General features: G+C 40.9%; 1 protein-coding gene across 8 annotated transcripts in view; it reads left to right on the top strand.

The window, feature by feature from the left end:
* SGMS1 (sphingomyelin synthase 1) overlaps positions 1 to 23,076 on the top strand; it is a 264,875-nt gene that overhangs the window by 27,623 nt on the left and 214,176 nt on the right. For all 8 annotated transcript variants that reach the window (XM_031461322.2, XM_031461324.2, XM_031461328.2 and 5 more), the window contains exon 2: positions 2,614 to 2,708. The gene's annotated coding sequence lies outside the window, so the exon portion shown is untranslated. The remainder of the gene's footprint in view (positions 1 to 2,613; positions 2,709 to 23,076) is intronic.

Raw genomic sequence — 23,076 nt, 5'->3', positions numbered from 1 at the left:
CCAGGACAGACCTAGCCTTTGAAGGCACATCCCATCATTTCCCCCGTATTGTCTTGGCTTGATGTGCTAGCCCTGTTCAGTGTAGGAGGGGACTTCACAAGAGCCTGAGTGCCAGGAGGCAGGGATCACTGGGGGCCACGTTGGAGCCTGGCCACTATGGTTAAGTACTTTTTAATATAATATGTTTCACAATAAAATATTTCTAGAGACAGACAAAATTGGTAGGCTTATTTGTCTTTAGTTAGGATGCGGACATCTATTCTGACGAAAATTAATGTCAATGCTGAATGTGTTACCGTTCAATATGGGGTTGAAGAAAAGTCAGTGGTTTAATGTGAGTAACTAAGTGGCTTGAACCTGCCTGACAGGAATGTGCATGCGGTCTGGGTGGGTGGGAAGTGAAGAGGGCAACCTCAGTAACATTCAGAGCGGGATGTGTGGTGTAGAGGTGGGAATATATGGATCTAGACTTCATTGCACTGGTACCTAGACCTGCAAAAATGTGGGACTCCTGAATTTGCAGAGAATTCTCCACAGTGGGGGCCATTGGGAGCTTCCTGGACTCACTGTGATATGAAAATCCCTGCCAGCTTCACATGGTCTCCCAAGATCATCTTTAATGAAAACGAAGGGAGAGTCCACCCCTCACTCCCTTCCCCTACATGTAAGGGTGTAGCTGGAAGTGAATAGGCAAGGAAGGATAGGAGTTTGAGCTTACACATTCTTGCAGTGATTGCATTCAACTCCATAATGCCTATCTGTTTCAATGTTTACAACTTACATTACTGATTCATTTGCTTATCCTTCCCTCCCCAAAATCTGGGGGTGAAGTTGATGTTTCCTAAGGTCCATCGAGTCTTTTTCCTTAGTTTTGTGCAGCTCCTGGCATAAACACGTGGTCTGTATTCCTGGGGTCCAGGTGCTCTTGTTTAATAAGGCATCGAGACCCATCCTGTCTTTTATGTGAGTTGCAACATCCTTCCAGCCTGCAGGAGAGGTAGCTGCTTGGAGAACTTCTCTTGACTTTCGATCAAGCTAATGAGTAGGGGAGACAGGACTAAAAACCAGGTGCAGGGGGTCCCTGACTAGCTTTCCTTGGACTTCTGGACACCAGCACCTATACATAGTAGACATCGATGCCTCTAAACCTTTGTGCATTGCAGGCAGAATTTTGGTAATCAGCAGATGAAGGGCCACTTTAGGCTGTCACGTTGGAACACCACGTTCTCCCCAACCTGAGCTCTGATGCTGCTTCCATCTTTATTGGCAGAGCAGTGTCTGTGCCATTATATTCTATTGTATTTTACATTTTATAGAAATGAATGGATGGGGAGGTTATAGCTCAGTGGTAGAGTGCACGCTTAGCATGCCTGAGGTCCTAGGTTCAATCCCCAGTATCTCCATTAAAAAAAAAAGAATTAAAATAAATAAACCTAAGTACCCCCTTACAAAAATAAATAAATAAATAAAAGTTTAAAAAAAACCATGAATGGAAAATCCTCAACGGCAAGTGGTAATTGTCTCTTGCTGTGGCAGAGATAAAAATTACCAGGGGTGCCATGTGCTTGTCTTACTTCCCTTGGCCAAGTGTGCTCTCTTGAGAAAGAAGGGAGAAGAGTGAAATATATATATATAATGTCAAAAATACATTAAGTGTTATTGTGTTTTAAAAGGCAGTAGAATTACTAGTAGTAATTATAGTAATTGGTAATCATAATTATAGTATTAATGGTACTATTAAGAATGATTATTAATATATACTGTCAAGGAATAAACTGCAGCATGTGCTTGTCCCCTCACCAGCAGTGACATGTGAATGGGTTGTTTGGCCGTTGGGTCTTGAGCTTGGTTTTCAGGAGAGCATCGTGGTGGGCAGGGTGGGGAGGGAGGGCACAGCCTGTACAGTGAGATAAGCCCTGGGGCCAGAAGCCCTAAGTTGCAGTTTTATGTCTGGTGTTTTTCTAGTTGAATGTTCTTGTCATACATCATCTGTGACACTTAGCTGCCTCCTCTGGAAAATGGAATCAGGAAATGCTGTGTACCTCAGGGCTGTCGGGAGGATGAAACGTAATTGGTGATGCCAAAATGCAAGCTGTGGTGGAGGCGTCGCGAATGTGACGTGCAGGCCGCTGGGCCACTTTGCCCCACAGCGTGTATTGTAGCTGAGTGTGCAGTCGATTGGGTCTGACCAGCTTTGCCTAAAGGGACTCCAGGATGATCAGTGGTTCTCGTGTGTTTCTACGAGGGTACGGGGATGCCTTCCAAGTGTGGTCGCAGAAATCCAAAGTTATATTCAAGCTCAAGCCCCTGAGGCCCCAGTTTTTGTTTGAGTGAATTTTCGGGCTTTGTCACTGCCCTGAAGTTTATGTGAATTGAAAGAAACTTACTGAGGAATTCCTTTGTTGCAGAAGTTCTAAGAGTGAGTGAGGCTAATGGTTGTTCCCCACATTCAGTATGTGATGGAATCATTTTTTTCTTTTTTCAGTTTTCTCCTTTTTAAAAAAATTACAGCAGTATTTTCATCTACAGGCTTAAGAACATTTTCTCAACTGAAATAGCATTAACTTAATAAAAATCCTCAGTAATCACATGTTGTCTTGCTTATTCTTGCAGGGTGAGGGCAGCATGAACATCCCTAAATGTGCCTCTGGGCATGTTTAGCCATTTGTTTTTGATTAGGAGAAAGAAGACGGCCATCCACTTGAAAGGTGAGTGAAGATTTCTATGCATCATTTTATTATAAAAATTTTCAAACATACTAAAGAGTTAAAGAAAGTGCACTGAGTTCCCGTGTATCCACTACCTACATTTAACAGTTGTTACATTTTACTGCGTGTGTGTGTGTGTGTGTGTGTGTAGGTTTGTACATTTTTTTGCTAAAACATGTTAAAGTAAATTGCAGACATCATAACATTTTATCCTACATTCTTGAGGATGCAGTTTCTAAAAACAGAAATATTCTCCCTTGAGAGGCATTTTAGAACATTCATAAACTCTATGACATAGAATCATTTGATTAAACACAGTTATAATTTCCTATCAAAAGATGTAATTTTGAATTTTTGTTCCCTTCGTAGATGATATAGATAAGGTCAGATGTAAAAACATTTAAACAGTGATTTCTTTAACAGACAGACCTATAATATGAATTTGTTTGATACGAGAGACATCTGAATATAAAGGATTGGAATTCGCATGATGCATGTGCCCTGTATACACCAGAGAGGATCACTAAGCTGTCTCCACTCCTGGTAATCTGCCCATCTGCCGCACTGTGGCTGATGGTTATTGTTAGGTCGGGATCTGATGACCATTCTTGGCTTCCTCCTGGTCGGCATTCACAGGTAGACCCGTCTCAGATTGCTTTGGCAGTTCGGAGTCTTTTACGGTTCTATGTAAATTTTGGAATTGTTTGTTCTAGTTCTGTGAAAAGTGTCATGAGTATTTTGACAGGGTTTGCATTGGATCTGTAGATTGCTTTGGGTAGTACAGCCATTTTGACAATATTAATTCTTCCAATCCAGGAGCACAAGATATCTTTCCATTTCTTTGTATCATCTTCAATTTCCTTCACAATGTTTTACAGTTTTCGGAGTATAGGTAACCTCCTTGGTTAAGTTTATTTAGGTGTTTTGTTGTTTTTGATGCAGTTGAAATGTTTATGCCAGTTATAAAATTCTGGTTTTTGAAGTGAAAAAAAAAAAAAAGAATGAAGGGCTGGCTGCAAGTGGCAAAATATCCTTCTTTCTTGTGGGTGAGTTGTATTCGATTACTTATATATACTGCATCTTCTTTATCCATTCATCTATTGATGTGCACATAGGATGCTTCCATATCTTGGCAATTATAAAGAATATTGCTGTTAATAGCAAGATGTATGTATCTTTTTGAATTAATTCTTATTTTGTGGTTGGCTTTATTCCTTTGATAAATATGTAAGTTTAAAAAGCTAAAGCTCTAAACTTTCTTAGAAACCAAGAATAGTACATATATGTAAATTTAAAAATATGTGCAATATATTGTATATATGTATTTACATGCAATATATTGTATATGTGTAGACAAATTTTAACAATTCTACCTAATAAAATTGAAAAATGAAAGAAACCCCAAAATAAACAAAATATCCTTCCAATGTGGAATACAGAAAAAAAAAAAAAAAAAGACAACAAAAAAACCCAAGTAGACTGGTATCTGTGATCTAATGTGATCAAAGGTCTTAGTTGATTTTTTTGACCCTGAACTTATAGGAGAATGTGAAAAGAATATGAGTGATAATGTCAAGTTGAGTTAGTATATTAAAATCAATAATAGAATGAAAATGATTCCCAGCCCCATAATTTTGACTGCCTGAATTAAAACTTTACATAGAATCTTAAAGATGTTTTCCACTGTGATTATAGTTTTAGATATTACACATTAAGGCCAGTCACACAATCAGTCATTACAGCTCTGGTTCTTGCAGGGTGGCTGTTGGCTATTCTGCATTCTAATCTCAGTTACATTTTATTTATGGTATCTTCTTCCAGTGGTCCCTGAGTATTGAAGCTTTTCTTCATAGAAGTTTATGACCTAGAGTTATCCATTTAGAGCATGATTTTGAAAGGAGTCTACTTAAGTGAGCCCTTTAGGCTAGCGGCGTTTTCTTATATTCTCGTTTCTGATTTAGAACAAAAAGTTAATGACAGATGTAAAGTTTCTGAAAGGCATTGAAATATTCCGAAGAAGCTGGAACTGGAATTACAAATATCTCAGAATGATCTAGTTTGTTTTTTCACTTTTTGGCCACTGCCTGGTTATGCTTTGAAAAGATGAGGAGGAGTGAATGGGGCTCCACATGAGGCAGGAAGGCTTTGAAGGATGGTGGAAGGAAAGGCGTATGGGGCCCTGGATGGGGCCTTCAACTGGCTCTCTGGCCCTGAACCACTTAGATATGGGGTAATGTGTTTTTTAATTTTCTTTTGAAATAGAACATACATACAGAAAATATGCATATTGTAAGTGGACAGCTCAGTGCAGTTTCTAAACTGAGCACACTCATGTAACCAGAACCCAGATCAAGAAACAGAACGTTTTTGTCCCAGCCTCAGGCCTCCTCTAGACACTACATACTGGACATTATCTGCTCTGTGAGTAACTACTTTTTTGACTTTCAGGAGCATAAATTAGTTTTGTCTGTTTTTCTTTGTGTGTGTGTATGTGTGTATGTGAGTATGTGATATATGATTATGTAATGCAGATTGTACCCTTTTGTGTTTGGCTTTTCTCATTCAACAATGTGTTTGAGAGATTCCTCTGTATTGTTGCATGTTGTTACAGATTGTACGTTTTCATTGCATTCCATTGTGTGAATACAGCCATTTATTCATTCTCTTAGATGCAGGTGATATTTTGGGGTTCATCCACCCAGAGCACCCTGTGGCAGAAATGAGGGTTAAACCAAGGTTTCATCCTTTTTATGGTTACAATTGAGGTAGTCCAGGGTTGTCTGACCTCTGTCCAACTTTTGCTGTGATCCGGAGGAGCAATCTAGGCAGCAGGTAGAAAATTGAGACATAGTTGAAAGAGATTGGTTTTTCAGTCCTGTAATGATTCCTGTTTCTTTTCCTGTGACTCACCATGTCCCCTTTCTCTTTGTTCCCAGCTGGCCCACATTTTCTCCATCTTCTCTACCATAATGACTCTTTCTGAGCCCCTCCAATGAGACAGTGACTATTATCAAATAGACAATCAATACATACTTAAAATTCAGTAGGTGTTGATATTAGATGTTAGATGAAAGGTGAAGAATTGAAAGTCACCGTTTTATACCCGACATACAACAGGCACTCTGTAAATATCTGTTGGCTAAATAGATGAATAACAAAAGGCATGAACACTAAAATTAATGGGCTTGCTCTTGAGGAGACTGTGTTATGGTTATGGTTATGGATTCATAGGTACAGACATGGCCTTCATTCCCGGAAACCAGTTGTACTGTAGATTTCAGGATATAACTTCAGAGGCTTGCGTGGGCCAGGCTTGTAACATGATGGAGATTAGCAGTAGTGGCAGGTTGCCCAGGAAGGAGTGATAGAGGTGTGGATAATGAGTGTTAGAGCCCTATCTAACTTTTGACCCAATAAAACATGTCTGACTGAAGTTATCAAGTTCAGCAATGTCCAGCCTTTAGGGACTAGAGTGCTCATTATAAGAAAGTGGTTCCCACGGGATTTGGATGTTTTTATGTAAATAAAGTTTTATTCAAACACAGTCACGCTCATTTGTTGATGTATCGTCTGTGACCACTTTTGTGCTACAACAGCAGAGGTGAGTAGTTGTGAAAGAGACTGAGATGAGTGTTTGCAGCAGTGACCATATGGCCCACAATGCCTAAAATATTTACCATTCGGCCCTTTATGTAAAGGTTTGCCAACTCCTGCTTTGCTTCATCAAAACAGGGGCGTAGTAGTAATAACCTCCATAGTCATGAAGTAGTCTGAGCCTGTTAGTTCTAGTGTTCATGCCTTTAGTTATTCGTTTATTTATCCAACAAATGTTTACAGAGTGCCTGTTGTATGTCAGGGGTAAAATGGTGATAGATACAGTTCATACCCTTGTGGACTTTACAGGAGACTCCTATGAACTTGGAGTTCCATTCTAGGATTGTGCTTTCTATGAATCAGACCAAAAGTGTAATTTGGAAGTAGAATTACCATATCCTCAATTTTAAACTAAAATGTTAGCTATTTTTGTTAATTTTATAAATTTGATGAACACTTATTCTGTGTAATCTAATGGTTACTTCAGTTATAAAAGAGTATGTAGTATGATGTACATAGAAGTGATTATGTGTTTAAAGGCCCTGCTTGTTTCAATGTGATAACAGAGACGGAAAGCAGTGTGTCTGGATAGGGCTGGTGAGCTCTGAAGTGCTTGTCAGAGCAAGCCAAGCAGTCCTCCAGTCCTAGGCCAGGATAATAATAAAGACTAAGCCTCAACAGAAAGAACAGCACACAGGGTAGTAACATTTGGAATGTAGTAATGCAAATTAAGCTATCTCTTTTGCTATGCTGATCTGTTTGCTTACTTGAGGTCGTAAAAGTTTGTTTCTTCTTAATAGGAGGTTATGGAGGGAAGTGTAATGAACATGGAAAATAGAGAGCTATCTTTTATATTTCTCTAAGGAATGTGAAACTGGTTTTTAACAACATTTTAACTCATTAATTAGCATTTTTATATACACTTATACGTGGTTTATGACACTTGGGTGGACACCTGAGCTGCGAGTGACTGTCCCTCCCACCCCCAGACTGTGCTCAGACAGATAAAAAGGAAACACTGTCCACTCATCTCAGTAAACCATCAGAAGCCATAGTGGCTGCATTGCCTTCTTCCGCTCGAGGGATCTTTTAGGAAGTCAGATTGGATGTTTGCATGAATGTTGTAGTTACAGTTATTTAGACCCGTGTAATGATTTGAAGATGTGAAAATGTGTGAAGTTCTGACGATGTTTACACATTGCCTTAGGAGCCATCTGACGTCATGTGGCATGCTGCTTGCCACCTTTTAAGGCAGTGATCTGGGGACCAACAGTGCTTTCTTCTGAAATCTAAGACTCTTGTGAGAGTTGGTCTGAAGGAACTATGGAGAACGGATGCTAGCTGGTGCAATGGGGAGTTTAATGAATATGATTAAAAGTCCATACTAGTTTCTTTTGTTTCCAAAATTAATAAATAAAGATTTAGTTCCTCTTCTTTATGAGGAAGAAATTATATAATTCCATACATACTTTCTGCTTTTTGTGTTTAAAATGTTTTTAAAAATTTAATCCAATTCTTCATTTTAGTAATTTTTTGTAGTGGTTTGTATTTAAGGGTAACTGAAAAATGAGAAAACCGAGAGAAAATAAATATCACAGATGTTTTCCTTACAGAGCTGAAAACTGTAGGCTTAACTATTTTGGTTAAAAGTTAAGTTTTATGGAACAAATTTGATGATAGGCCAGTTCACTTGATCTGAGGCATTAAAAAAACTGGATCTTATGTTCTTTGTAAGATGGAGTTCTTTTGTCAAGAGCTCCAGCTTCAGGAGTGTTTAATTTGTCAAGGCTACCTAATTAAAATTTACTTTCTCAGTCTCTCAAGTTTTATTTTTGGAGAGGAGAATGTACTGAAGTGCCAATGAATATAACTTGATAGAACAAAACATGTTTTAGAAAGAGTCAGGGTGATTCTCTTCGTTGCAAGAAACAGAAAACCCATTTCAAAGTATCTTAAGTGAACAGGTTTATCAGTTCAGGTAGTTGGAAGTCTTGAGATGGATCTGACTTCAGGAAGGGCTAGATTGGGGGTCCAAACAGGGGAGTCACGAGGATCGTTCTTGGCTGCATGTTCTTGGGCTACAGATGGAGACTTCTAGCAGCATCGGGTTGACCTCATTGAAGTGACCATTTCCAAGATACTACACAAACAGCATCCTTGGCCTCATGCCTAGCGCTAGACAAGTCACTGTGGCCAGGGACATCGGCCTGCCCTGACTGGCTTGCCCATGTCACCTGCTTCGCACCTAGAGTCTGAGGTCAGCAGCACCGCTTCAGCTGAAGATGAAGCAGTGATTGATGACAGAAGGGAATGGCTCCCGCCAGAAGTGTAGAAATCAGTGGAGTTACTAGGAGAGTCACTGCGTGCTGGGAGGCAAACTGATAGTAACAGTAATAAAATAAGAACTGTATCTTTTTATGGTTTGCAAAGCATTTTCAGGTATATTCTCTTGTTTGATCTGAAAGAAGCATTAGGGAGGCAGGATAAAGAAGTGATTAAGAACATGGATCCTGGGGCCAGACTGCATGGGGTCAGTTATTAGTCACATCAGATTTTGGCAGATTCTTAACCTCTTGATGCCCTGGTTTCCTCAACTGTACAGCAGGGATAAAGGTGTCTACCTTATAGAGTTCTGGGAAGGATTAGATTAATGGGTATTTACAGGGCACTTAGAACAGTCCCTGGTGGATGCTGGTCTCTCTGTCCCTCATCATTGCTGTTGATCTTTGAGACAACCCTGCCAGCAGCATGTTCTCGTCATATGACAGGTGTGCATGTGCAAGTCCCGAGTCACATGGCCTGTAAGGGTGGCACGAGCAGCAGTAGGTCTCCTGACTTCTTCCCTGCCCGCACAGTTGCCTTTGTGTCATGATTGTGGATTGTGTTTGGATTAATAATAAATCAGGGAAGCAGAGAGGAAAAAAACTCCTACAAAGTAGGCCTGCTGTTTGGAAGTACCTACGTGTACAAGCAGGGTAGCATTACTTACATATTCTATTTGCAAGCTACTTTTTAGCTTTCCAGGTATAGAGTGCCCCTGGGGATATTTAGGGGACATTACTGGGAGGACATTCACATTGGCAGTGTTCCACCCTGGTGGGCACATGCTTGGGACAGTCAGCCATATCCAGGGTTGGCGCTCATTCCAGAAGTATTTGCTGATTGTTTAATCGGATCCAGTATTCTGAGCTTTAGAGGAAACTAAGATTTTTGTGGCTGGGAGGTGAGTTGAGCCCATCATTGTGGTGTGAGGATGGAATTTTGGACAGAGAGGCTTGGACCACCCCAAGATGCTGCTTTCCAAGGCCTGTAGCCAGTTCTGTCTAGAAAAAGACACCATTTTCCTCAGTAAGAATATATCCCCACCATGTGGAGAATGTTTTGTGGGGAAATTATTCAAATGACTTAATGGAGTCTTGCCCTGGGGATTCGGACTTTGGTATGACCCAGACATCTAAGAAGGGTCATATTGCTTTCTGAGGATATAGAGAATGACTTCTTTGTACTTACTGAGGACTCAAGACACTGTGTCACTGTGGATAATCTGTAATACACCCCCCCAAGTATGCAGCTATACACACAAGGAAAAACCTAGCAGAAACCACAATTTTGTCTCTCCCTACAGTGCTTTTGAGGAAAAAGGGTGCTATTTAGCATTCCCAAAGCTGGCTTCCTGCGCCGACCCACCAGCTTCCCTTCGGGAAAAACTCTGCCCTGCGGTGACGTGTCCTCCCCCGCTGCCACTGTGCCTGTTACGTGGGAGGCGCTCAGATATTTCTTGAATGAACAAACCTATCTGAACTAAGCCTTTGTCTTCATTTTCAATTTCTTTTGACAAGAAAGCGTTTACCATGTAGATGTCTTCAGGAATTTCAGCGTGAACACGCTGCATTATAGTGTTTCTTTAGCTGGAAGTGGTGGTGCCTGAGTACGGGTTCCAACACCTGGTTTTACAGTGGTATTTATATTCCAAATAACAGCACCTATTCAGAGAGTAAAAGGGTTAGCTACTAATTCTGTAGAAACCACCCTAGTTTGCCAAATGCGTGTGAGAATCATAAAAAGTTCTTAGATTTAATCCTACTTACTTTGTTCTTAGCGCCTTGGGAGCTTTTTGTCTTGCTTGTAGTCTGGGATTGAGTATTAATAGATTCTTCATTGTCTTTAGCCTGACCCCATTTTATCGCTGAAAAAACAGGGGCAACCTTGTTTCCTGTATGTTGAGAACAAAAGTAATAACATCGTTATTCACTATGTGATGGGTACTACCCTGAGTTTTTGTCGATTATCCTGTTTAACATTCTCAACAGGTCTGTGACCGTTATTTCCTAGGTGATGAAACTGAGGCACAGCCAGCGTGTACCTGAGTGGCCTCAGGCCTGCTTGTAGCACTCACACATGCTGAATTGCCAGTAGGTGGGGGCCGATGTCTGGCCAGGGGCTCTCAAACTACCTGCGTATTGGAATCACCCTTACGGCATTAAAAGCACTCCATGCCCATGTCCAGGTATCCTCCCTGCTTTGTCCCCTCGTGTTCTTATTTTACTTGGTCTAGGATCTCAGGTGAAGGTGCTGTGCTGTCAGGATTGAGAACCTTTGAACTAGAGCAGTGGGTCTTAAAATTTGGTCCCAGAACAGCAGCATCAGCATCACCTGGGTAACTTGGAAGACGTAGAACTTCTTAGGTCCCACCCAGACCTACTGAATTGACACTCCAGGAGTGAGGTCTAGCAGTCAGTGTTTTAACAGGCCCTCTGAGTGATTCCTTTTTTATTAAGTTGTAAAAAACATGAACTTCATCATTGTAACCATTTCTGAGCGTACAGTTAAGTAGTGTTAACTATATTCACATTATTGTGAGACGGATCTCCAGAACTTTCTCATCTCGCAAATCTGAAATTCTATACCATTAAACAGTTCTCCTCTCCCTGCTTCCCCAGCGCCTGGTAACCAGCGTTTTACTTTTGTTTCTATGAATTTGCCTACTTTAGATAAGTCATGAAAGTGGAACTCTAGGTGATTTTTATACTCATTCAAGTTTGAAAACCCCTGAGCTCCAAAATTTGATTTGGCTTATCCCACACCATTAATATCACCCATGTTGTAAATCTTCAACACACCTCATGCATGCCATGCTCTTCCTAGTTCTGTCTCTGCCCCCTCATTCTGTGTCACTCTTACCAAGTTACTTAACTTCCCTGAAATGGTTCTCTCATCTGTATAAAGAGGGGTAACCTAACTTGCAGTTTGGTAAAAGTTAAACAATTTGACAATTGTGAAAGTATTTTGTAAGCTGTCAGGTGGTATACTAATAAAATATTAAGTACATTAAGTGTAAAATTACCTTTTTACGTTTAGTTTTTGTTTTTGTTTTTAAATTATACAAGCATGGCTTTTAAAGTCTTATGTAGTTCCCCAAGGTCTCTTATCCCCTTTATGCTGTTGTCCCCAGCTCCCTGCCCTGCCTCAATTTCTTATTTGGTATTTATCTTATACTATGTAAGCAGAATTCACAGACCCGCTATATAGTATAGTTTGATTACTTTAACTTCCCTGCACACACATTTTTCTTGGATTTAATAATTGTCCTGTTTGAAAAAATTTTGAGCATTTATCACTAATTTAGTCACAAACAGCCTTCCATGTGAGTCTCCTCCTGATATCTCAAGACATTTATATATTTTATCAGTTTTGTCTTCTTGACAAACTCTCACCTGGAGTCTTAGGCCCTGCCCCCATCTAGACCATTTCTTCTCTAGACCTGCCGTGCACACAGCAGGAGATGGATTCTCCCTTCAGCACCATTCTGGGGATTTCTCTTTTCTTGCTTCAGAATGGGTTTCCCTGTCTCCCTCATTCCATATTATCTTTCTTGGTTTGTTTCCTTATTTTGGCAGACCACGTGCCCTGGAACCTTCCTAACACAGGAGTTAAAACTTTGAGTTGTTTTGTTACCTGAGAGTGTCACATTCATATTTAGTGTACAGTCTGGCCACTGTAGAGTCCCATACTGAAAGTCTCTGAACCCTAGCGAAGGATTTGCTCGTTGCCTTCTGGCTTCCAGTGTTGATGGTGAGAAGTCAGACCTTCTGATTCCCAGTCCTTGGCAGGTGACTGATCTCTCTTACTTTTCCCTAGAACTGCTAGTTCTGTATCTTCAGTGTTCAGAAATGTCACAATAATGTTTCTTGGTGGGGAGGGTCTATTTTCATTTATTGCGCTGAGATTCAAATGGACATTTTCAGGCTGGAAACTCACCTCTTTCGTTTTTAGGAATTTTCTTGAAGTCTGTTATTTATTGACTTCCCCCCCTATTTTCTCCATTACTTCCTTCTGTAATTCCTTAGATGCTGACTTGTCCTGTGACTGTAATCTTTTCTCCTGTTTTCCACCTCTGTTTTTTAGCTGTTTTCTTAGAATATTTCCTCAATGTTACTTTCTAATCCTTCTATTAAATTTTGTATGTTTGTTATCTTGTTTTTATTTTCTCACAGCTCTTTTCTTAGTTTGTTCTCTGAAGTCTTCTACTTTATAGAAACTTGTTATTTTATGAGAGTATTGTCTCTTAGCTCTCTGAGATTAATTATTCTTTTTGTTCCTTTTTGAAGCCTTTTCTGGATGATTTTTGTTAAGTTGCTTTTCTTTTCCTATTTGATTCTGTCTTTACATGTCTGATGATCCTTAAGCGTCACTTCGTGTTTAAGAATGGGGCTTCATAAATTGGAAGCTATGGCTTCTTTGGGTCTGCTAAGTCAGCTGCCATTATCAATTTGATTTCCAGCTTTAAAACGTTTAAAATTTTAATCTCTCTTGTCATCTTTGTTCTTGTGGCTTTATGCCTTTAAAAAGCAATAATTGTTGTATTGGGGTTTTAGGATGGATAGGAACTAAAAATATGTGTCTGTTCACTGTCTGTAACTAGAAGTCAATATAGAAGTCATAAAAAAACAATCCAGGACAGGATTTGTAGCATTAGTATTTGGTCAGACACATACCTGCAGTGCTGAGCCTTAGCTGGTGTTCTTTTATTTTTAAGGCATGATATATATTTAGATTGCCTCAGTAGAGATCTTGGCTTTCTTGTTAACTCTGCAGCAGCTGCCTCTTTTTATTGGTTAAAGGCTTTCACTTCAGATGTAAAATACCAATAAATTTATAAATAATAGGGCTTTGAGATAAAAAATAAGAATCTTTAAAAAAATCCTTATTGATGTTTCTAAAAGGAATTTTCCGAGGGTAAGCATATAATCCTTAGATTAAATGCAGCTGACACACTAAGCCTTCTTACATGAAAAGCCCAATAATAGGTTTTAATGCCTTCTGTCCTTGACCACCCACAAAGGGCACTACCGCAGGCCAGAGGGATCAGACATAAATACAGCACCGGGAGCGAGGCTGTATTTGTGATTTTGATCCCCAGTAAAGCTTCAGCATAGCGGTCAAACTCAGCTCGTTAGAGAGTAGGTAAAAGACGAACCCGAATTCTAAGAGCAGGTATCTGCAAAAATTAAGCAGTTTGGGGCAGGGCAGTGTGGTTCTTTATACAGGCCAACTGACCTTGAGTTATTTCATGATGTGCTCCATGTGGTGATAAGCTCAGTTGCTTTTTGTCCTCTCTGAATGTTGGACATGTCCTCTGACAAATACCCATGCTTCCTTCCTGCTCCTTGGAGCACAGTCCCTCAGGAACACCTGGGTCATTGGGTGATGACTGCGATGGTAGCTCCTGGCCTGTGATGATTGGGTAACAGTTCTCTCCCTAAGACCTGCAGCTCTGTGCACAGCAGCCCTTCAGTACTCTAACCTCTCCACTGGGGAGGGGAAGGAAACTTCTGCTTCCATGCTGATTGCTGTGGAAGCTGGCCAAGATACTTCCTTTCTTGCGGGGCTGTGTGCAAAACCGAGAAATTGCTTTCTACTTAAAAGCACTGGCCTTTTATTACTCTCAGAACCTCTGGGGAAATCAGATTCATAGGTTTCCTAAGTTTAGAAAGTCCCTTTCTCACTCTTATTATTAAAGTTAGCGACAATCTAGGGGTAATTTTAGTTATTGTCTTGAGGTTGAATTAAAATTATTAGGGGGTAAATGGGCGGGAAGGGATAAACTGGGAGTTCGAGATTTGCAGATACTGATTAATATATATAAAAGAGATAAACAAGTTTATAGTGTATAGCACAGGGAACTGTATTCAATATCTTGTAGTAGCTTATGGTAAAAAAGGATATGAAAATGAATATATGTATATTCATGTATGACTGAAGCAGTGTGCTGTACACCAGAAATTGATAAAACATTGTAAACTGACTATACCTCAAAAAAAAAATTAATAGGAACATGATACTATGGAGATGCCTGGTTGATTATTGCATTTTAAAAAAGCTAAATGTAAACAAATCATGAATTCTTGCCAGTTAGGAAGGGACCCTTTTTGTTAAATTAGCAGCTCCTCTCTTTCTCTGTCCTGTCTCTTCCCTGTGGCCCCCAGCTCTGTCTTGGTCTGTCTCCTTGTCTTTTACTATATACAGTAGTGAAGTGAACTCCTGGCGCCGCCGCATCTGTTACTTAGCAGGCAGAGACCAGAGTCTTCAGTGCTAAAGAGGAACCTTGCAAGTGTTGACAGATTAGCTGACCGGTACCCAGTGTGGGTTCTCTGGGTTTTGACATCCTCGTTGATGATCAGTGTTGCTGCCTCTGCCCCGCTTCCACTGTCTGGCCCAGGCATGGGCAGCGTATTTCCTTGGTTACTCTCAGATTAACTGAAGCAGCCTGAGTCTTCTGTTCTCTAAATTCTGAGGGTCAGCAAAGGAATTACCCTCCCCTCCTTTTTTTTTTTCTTTTAATTAAAGGAGAACTACAACTGTTCTTCGTAGAAACTGCCAGTTTCTGATCTTGCAGAGCTAGTCCAACTCTCAGGGCTTCAAGCCCCAGCTCTATGCAGTATTTATAGATTACCAAATACAGAAGGGAGAAAGAACCAAATACATGTAGTTTCCAAGTGATTTAGATTATATGCCCACAGGGCAACTATTACTTAAAATTCCATTTTGTTGCTGCCATGATGTTGGCTCTTAGTACGTGGTATTTATGATTTGTGTTCTTTTTTTTGTGTTTTTTGAAAATGTAAAAATAACCTTTAATTCTGAATCCACATGTCAGGATATATCTTTTTTTAGGCCAGTGGACTTCTTGATTTGTGTTCTTTAACAAACTTCTGTTGGCATAAGTTTATCACTTATATACATATATTGTAATGTATGACATCGAAAGTGCTATTAAGAAATGAAGGGTTAAATCTATGAGCTAAATGATTTTGTGATTCAAAAACTATATGAGACAGACTGCAGCTTTGTCATTTGTGATTTGAGATTGCCATGAATAGGTCTCTCATCTGGTTAAGAATTTTAACTACCCAGTTTCTCTCTGGGAAAAATTGCTCTCCAGACAGAGTGTGAATGAAATATTCTATCCATTGTGGGACTCCCTTGGCTCTTGGAGGGGAATGAGAAGAAAGGGTGGCATTTGTGGCATTTGGCTGTTTCGCTGAAAGGGGTGTGTTCTTCCAGCTGCAGCTGCGGGGGCTGCTGGGAGGACGGGGAGACAAGGGTGATTTAAGAGGCGCCAAGATCAGGTACTTGGTGAGGGGTTTCAGAGGTTGCTGGCTTTTCATGTGAGACCCCAGGATCTGCAGTATCTGATGCCTTTTGTAGAGGCCATGGTTATAACATCGTATGAGGGATTTGCTATTGGGTCCGTAATGAGGATGAACTGGCCATGTTTCTGTTGAAAGAAATCGGGTCTCACTTACAGGGTGAGGAGCTTTAGCATGTCCATCACCCACCTTCTCGTGGGGCGTCTCGGGTCAGAGGCTGGGGCTGAATGAGAGTGTTAGGTGTCGGTAGGGTTGCCATCTCCTACTTGGCTTTGATTGGAAAGCATATAGGGGTCCTACCCTCCCTAACAAGGGAAGTGTGATGTAGGAAGGAAAGATGCCTTTGAGAGTGATTTCCAATGGAGATGGCTCAGGCAGGGTGTGGAATGTGCCTGTGACTCTGGGGTAAAACAGCTCTGGGAAGATCAGAAGAGTGTGCTTTTTGAGATGAATGGCTATATGTTGCTTTACTTTTTCTTTGACTTTCCTGTAGAACTTAGAAAAGCCTTTCAGAAGGTACTGAGGTATTTGGAATGTCTTTGCCCACTCTTGGGACATAGTTTTCAAGGCTGGATGTGTGTCCCCGAGCCCCTTGGTGTGGTGCTGCCAGCAACAGTGCTGACGGGGTAGGGGACTCTCAGGAGAGCCAGGCTGCGTGCTTGGTCTTCGGGATGGTTTTCTCTTAGTGTTAAAAACTGTGGTCTGTGTTCTATTTTAATAATGGAGACAGGTACTATAGTTTATTTCCCTACTATATACATGAAGAGAAAATGATAATGAGGATAGGGTACAGGACAAGAGATAACAGAGAAAGCAGAGAAGTTAAGAGGAAAGCAAAAAGGATTTCTTACTAACTGGCAGACAGTCACAATTTATTTATATTCAGTTAAAAAATTTAACAAACAACCAGGCAACTTTGCAGTACTGTGTTTCCTACGAATTTTGGCAAAGTCAAAGAGTCAGAATTTTAGTGATAGAAACTGTTCTTCAAATACATTTTTTTTTTGCAAAAACTCAGTATGCAAAACAGGTGACCGTACTGTGGCTCTGATGAGGGTCCCTCTTGTCAGCCCTCTCTCCTCCCCATCCCCACCTCCACCTGAAGAGACCTTTAGGATGCCTCAGAGCACACTTGAAACAGGCGATATACTGTCTTTTTATGGGCAAGGAATTGTGAAGTTTTCCCTTTTTGCTTTGGTGAGTGAGAATGTTGGGGTACCAGCCGTGGGTAGGTCTTGTCTGTTCATACCCTTCCCCTTCACCAGGCTTTGAGGCCTCAGTTACTGGGGAAATCCTGTAAAATGCAATACGCCAGTATCCTTGGTTACAAATGTAATCCCATGGTGGCAGTCTCAGGAGTTGCTTCATTTGCCCAGAAGAGGGGCCGTGAGCCTTGAAAGAGGTGGCCTTACAGAACACAATGGGGTCAGCTGGCCAGGGAACACCCATTGCAGTCCTCTTTCTAGTTAAAGAGTTGGCTGTTGGTCCTGTTGTCAGAACTTTGACAAATTGTTGATGGTAGATTCTGTCTCATTTTCCTGTGTGCTTGTTCTGTTGTTGGTACCTTCTTTGGTGATAAGTTGTGTAAGAGCCCAAGTTTTGAATTAAATGAGACAGATCTGCATGTGCATCCCAGGACCTTGTCTGTGACCATAGGAAATTTACTTAACCTTCTAAACCTCAGTTTTCTTATCTGTAAAATAGGGATGTTTCTTTAGGATTATTTTAAGGATTAAATGAGATTACATATATATTTTATATTAATTATAAATATAGTCATATGTTTAATATTCAGTACATAAATATATAATATATGAGTTTCATACTATGTTAACTAACATGTAGATTTTTATTATCTGTGTTATGTATATGTGCATATATACATGTACACTAAATATGTATATTGTGCTTAGTACAATGTCTGGTGTGTAGTGAGTGCCAAATACACAGAGAATGTTAGTGTAATTATTATGCTGTAATTATACTCAAATTTTTTGGTGCCCCTCCCTGTGTGCCTCTCTCTCTCCTAGATGCAGCAGAGCTCACTGTGGGGAGATGGAAAAAATGCCCGATTTTGTGTAAATCATATCCAGATTCTGATTTGCTTTTCTTAGTTCTTATTCTTCTGACTCTTAAGCTTTTGCCTTTTCTTAATGTTCACCATGTCCTCTTAAAGTCTTAAAATGGCCATGACAATTCTCTGGGCAGGGAAATGTAGTCCGCCAGGGCCCTTGCAAAGTGACCTTATAAAGATGTGTTTCTTAATCTTTTTACCTTTTTAAGGGTTACTTTCCCCTCCACTAAGGGAGAAAGAATTTGTTTATAAAACAAACAATTTATTAGGCAGCCATTAGTTTTTTTCCTTTTTGTCAGTAATTCGATTGTTGGTGTTTACAGTTGGACTTGATTAAATTCTTGCCAGAGGCAGACTGTTTTGTCAGTTAGCTTGTGCAGAAAGATAGTGGGCAGAAGCAGTTTCTTTTACCCTTTTTTGAAATAGTGGAGAATTGAAGGGCCCACTTAAGTGGTGTGATTAGGACCCTAATTAGGGAACTACAGTTACAGTGTGATAGCACATTGACCTTAAACGTGTCTCTCATTTTACTCATTGGGTCTTTATTCCCACTTTTGAAAAGAATTTCGTGTGTAATGTAAGGGTACTAGCTGTACATATAAGGGTCCCGATTATGTTTTTTTCTTTTTCAGGATTATTTCAGAAATATGTTTAGAATAGTTGAAGTCCACAAGGAATAACTTTGGAGGATTAACCCAAGGCTGATTAGCAGGTTCACTGGAGGAGGGTTTCTGATACACCCAGTGATTTTCTGTAATCGAACTCTCATCCTTTACTACCTTTGCTCTTGAGGGGCCAAGACTCTAAAATGTTTCTTGTGTGACATCTTCTGTAAGTGTGCAAGGCTGGTTCAAATAGTAAAGTTTATTCCATTTTTCTTGAATTTCCTCTGGGAATGAGAAGCCAGGAAGCCTAGAAAAGCTTTCCACTGGTTTTTTTTGGCCTCTGTCCCCTGAAAAGTCCACCATTCTCAGTGGTTCGCCAGCACAAGACTGTTGTCAGAGATGTAACCAGACATTCCCAGAAGGTCAGCAGAAGACCTTGAAAAAGAGCCCTGGAGAAGATCAGCCACTCTTAATGCCCTTGTGGCACACTGGGTGCCTGATGCTGTCTTGAGGCCTTGTCACACCAGCTTCCTACAATAGGGAACGCCCCAGCTTCTTCGGAGGGGACATGAGGACTCCAGGAGCTTCAGCGCCTACCTTGATTGCATTCTAGTAGCTGAGTGCACATTGACTCCAGCTCCAGTTGTCTCCAGAGTACATACTTTTAACTATCACGTTTTGTTGCCTCCTAGCTTGGAAAAAACCCTCCAAAGTCTGTGTTCTTTCTGTTGTCATGTTGCCCCCATTCCTGGGCATCCTTACTGTTCATTCCTTCAAAAAAAAAAAAAAAAAAAAAAAAGAGCTTCCAGTCCACACCATTTATTACATCTCTAGGCATCCCAGGCAGGACTTATACAACCCTCACATCTTTGGGACAAAGAAATAGCCCCACAGTGCACTGTAGATTACTTGCCCTTATTTATGTCGGGGAAGAGTAATCACAGGAATGTCAACTTAAGTTAACAACTTAAAACCAACCTTTACTTTTAGTAAAAGTTTAGGAATATGAGGCTGGGAATTATGAATCAGTTGGAAATGACGGGAGCTCTGATGGTAGGGCTCGAGCAGCGTAAAGAAGGGAACTCAGATAGTGGGAGGCCCTGGAGAGTAGACAGCCAGGATCCTCACGGCCCCTCTGCTCCAAAATAATGTTATTCTGCTCTTCCCTGTGTTTGTTCCTTGGCTCATTCCTTCATTCCTTTTTTCACTCAAGCCTTCAAGCACTCACCAAGCATTACTGAGTGGCTAGTCAAGCTCTTTTTGGTGCTATGTAAGAACAAATGGTGTGAGAAATTCTATCTGCCTCTTCTTAATGGGAGAAAAAGGAAATTTGGAAGAAATAGAAATAGGTATCTGTTTAAAATCTTGCTCCTGTGGTACCAGATGTGTTTTGCTCATAAAATAGGATGCTGGATAAATCATATGAATGTAATGCTCAAAGTAAGAATGTTTAAAAAGTCGTGAGGTTCTGACCCTCCCTGTTTTTTTGTTTGTTTTAGTGAACTAGACAAATGTCCCCAGACCCATCCCTACATGTGCAGGGTGGTATGCAAATAAAATGAGAAGGTGGAACATTTTTTCATTTTTCTGAAAACAAGCACTGAAGTACAAAATGTAGTGATGCAATAAGAGATATAGTAGTTTATAAATTAATATTTATGCAAAGTCTAAAATCCAGGGAATATTTGATTGAAATGGGAAAGGATGTTTTCTCACTTTTTTTTTCCTTGTGGAAAAAGAAAATTTTGAAGCATTTGAATTAAGTGTGTGTGTGTGTGTCTGTTTTTTTTAAAGCCCGTTTTATGATGTATCTGAAATAACAAGCCCAACTTGAATGTCTCTTGGGGCCAGACAGGAAAAATAAATTGGCGATGTGGGTTTGATATTACAAAAGCTGGGCCCTGTGACACACCAGAGAGCTGTGTGCCCCTCATAACAGGAGCAGATGCTGCTTCCGTGTTGCCCGGTGACAGCCCAGGTCGGGGTGGGGTTGGCTGATCTTCCAGTTTTCGTAGAAATCCAGAGTTTGAAGTAACTGATTGAAATCCTTAAACAAAACCAACAGCACGTGGGTAAACACATCCTGCCTGTGGTTTGCACTTGGCTTACAGGTCACCACTTTGAAACCTTTTGGTTTTGTAGCACTAGAATATATCGCATGTAGCCCCTAGTGCTCACAAAATAATAACCTTGGTGTTTTACATTTAAAAGTAAAAAATCTCCATCATTAGTTACAAAATTTTCAGTTGAATTGGAATTGAAATATCTCCATTTGTTATGAGTTTAGCTTTAATGCATAGCATAGCTCTGCACACAGTAGACTTTGAATAAAGATTTGTTAAACTGAACTGAATGCTGAGATGTTTAATAAGCCATAGCCTTTCTGTTTACAAGAATCGGAGAGAAATTTGAGACCAGAAGAAGCTGTCAACGAGTAAAACAAAGAAAATCAATATGTTTTCTGGTTGGAGTATCCTTAGCTGTGTCAAGCATCTAGAGAAAGCATCTGTTTTCAAAAATGGAGGAGCTTTTGTAAAGGTTAAGATAAAAAAGGAGAAGGGCAAACTCATTGAATACCACTTTTGTAGTGTGGATCTTTGCTTGGTCTCATTTTCTAAGCTACTACTTCTCTAGTTTGGCTCCTTTTAATGTTTTATTTTTGTCATCCTCTCGCACTTCTCAAAGCCAAAGGTTGTCAGAATTTTCCCACTTCTGTCCATGCCTTCCTGGTTGCAAATAAAAACTTAAGCAGAAAGAGAATATACTGAAAGAATATCCAGCGGTTACCAAAGGAAGCTTGGTTGCTAGAACCACAGCAAAACCCATAACCTAGTACAGTCAGCTCCCATGTGCTGTGGACACCCCAGTCAGGACATCCCTGCTGGTCCAGCCAGGACATCCCTGCTGGTCCAGCCAGGCCCTGGATGTACAGTTACTGCCAGGCCACTCACCTGCATCCTCCTCTGTCCCTGTCTCCTTGTGTCACTCGCTCCAGATTCAGGATCCTGGATGGGAGTGTGTCTAATTGTCCAGGCCTAGGTGACATGTGCACAGGGATGGAGGGGGCAATGGCCTGCTTTCTCAGTGTCTCTGATGGGGTGGGGTACCCCCCACCAGTGCTCACTTATCGAGGAGGACGCCCCAATATAGGAGACGCAAGTGTTGGACACCAGTGAGTGTTAACTTTAAATCACCCCCAGAGGAAGACGATGGAGACATTGAAGCTTCCTAGAGGCAAAGGGGTCAGATGCCCTGCCATTCCTAGGTCGTGGTACCCTGTAGCAGAAGGAGGGTTCACAGAGATTAAGTGATTTGCCCAGGACATGTAATGCTAGAGCTGGGTTAGATATTAACCTATTTGTATCTGACTCCCAAACCCATGCCTTAACCACTTGCTACTTTACTTCTTATCCAGATGTATCTTTCATGTAATATACATGGCAGCATTTAAGAAACCTTTCCCAGTCTCCAGCCTGAAAGGTTCTTTCTATCCCAAGCAGATGTAGTAGAAGCCAGTGCTGCCCTGACGTAGATTACATTGTAATCTGCTTTGCGGCAGCAGGAAGTTCCTCAGTGTCAATATAGATGGTTTGGACACATGGTTTTGTATAAAAATACCTTTTCTGTGAGGGGTTCCAGACACTGAACTAAGAGTTGGGGGATCCTGAGTTGAGTAAGACCATTTCTGCCCTGCAGTACTTACTTTAGAGAGAAGGAAAGGATAGGCCACAATATATAGACACCTTGCTTATTTTGTAAAAAGCTGACCAAGGGAAAACTCTGGAGGGTGAAAAAAATGTTGAGAGTCATCTAAAAAAGAAGAAAATCACTTATGCTAACCCTTCTCTCAATGCTTGTATTACTCATAACACGAGAGTGGGGAGGCAGGTGCCCGGAAACAGGCAGAAGCCGCAGCCAGCTAGGGATGGGCGAAGGCACGAGACCAGAAAGGCCACGTGGGGCACGTCCTGTGGGAACTGGCCTTCTTAATACTCTCCTTGCCCACCCTCGTCTCATCCTCTGTGCTCTGTGACATAGTTCCAGTGGGTAAAACACTGTGTACTGTAATCCACTAACTATGGGTCATTCCCGTTTCCGTATGTTCTCTCTTGCTCACAGAGTGCCGCATTGGCTAGCACTGCATTTGAGTTGTGGAGTTTGGGGCGCTCTGTAGACAAATGACTCTGCTACTGGGTGTGTGGCTGCCCATGGGAACATGGCTGAGTTCTTGTCACACGTGACTGTGGCCTGATCAGCCTGGTGGCTGTCAGGGGTGTGTGAGCCCAAGAGCTCGAGCACTGGTCTTCCAGGAACATCATATGGCAGGTGCCTTTTTGAAAAGTTGTACACTTCCATCAAAGTACGTAAAACAAAAATTGATGATCACAGTGCGAACACATGTTACCATGACTCAGGCTGAGAAGCAGACATTTTCTAGTGCTCTG

This window comes from Camelus dromedarius, chromosome 8 (genome assembly GCF_036321535.1).
Source record: "Camelus dromedarius isolate mCamDro1 chromosome 8, mCamDro1.pat, whole genome shotgun sequence".
NCBI classification, from domain to species: Eukaryota; Metazoa; Chordata; class Mammalia; order Artiodactyla; family Camelidae; genus Camelus; species Camelus dromedarius.
This window is presented reverse-complemented; position numbering and strand designations above follow the sequence as displayed.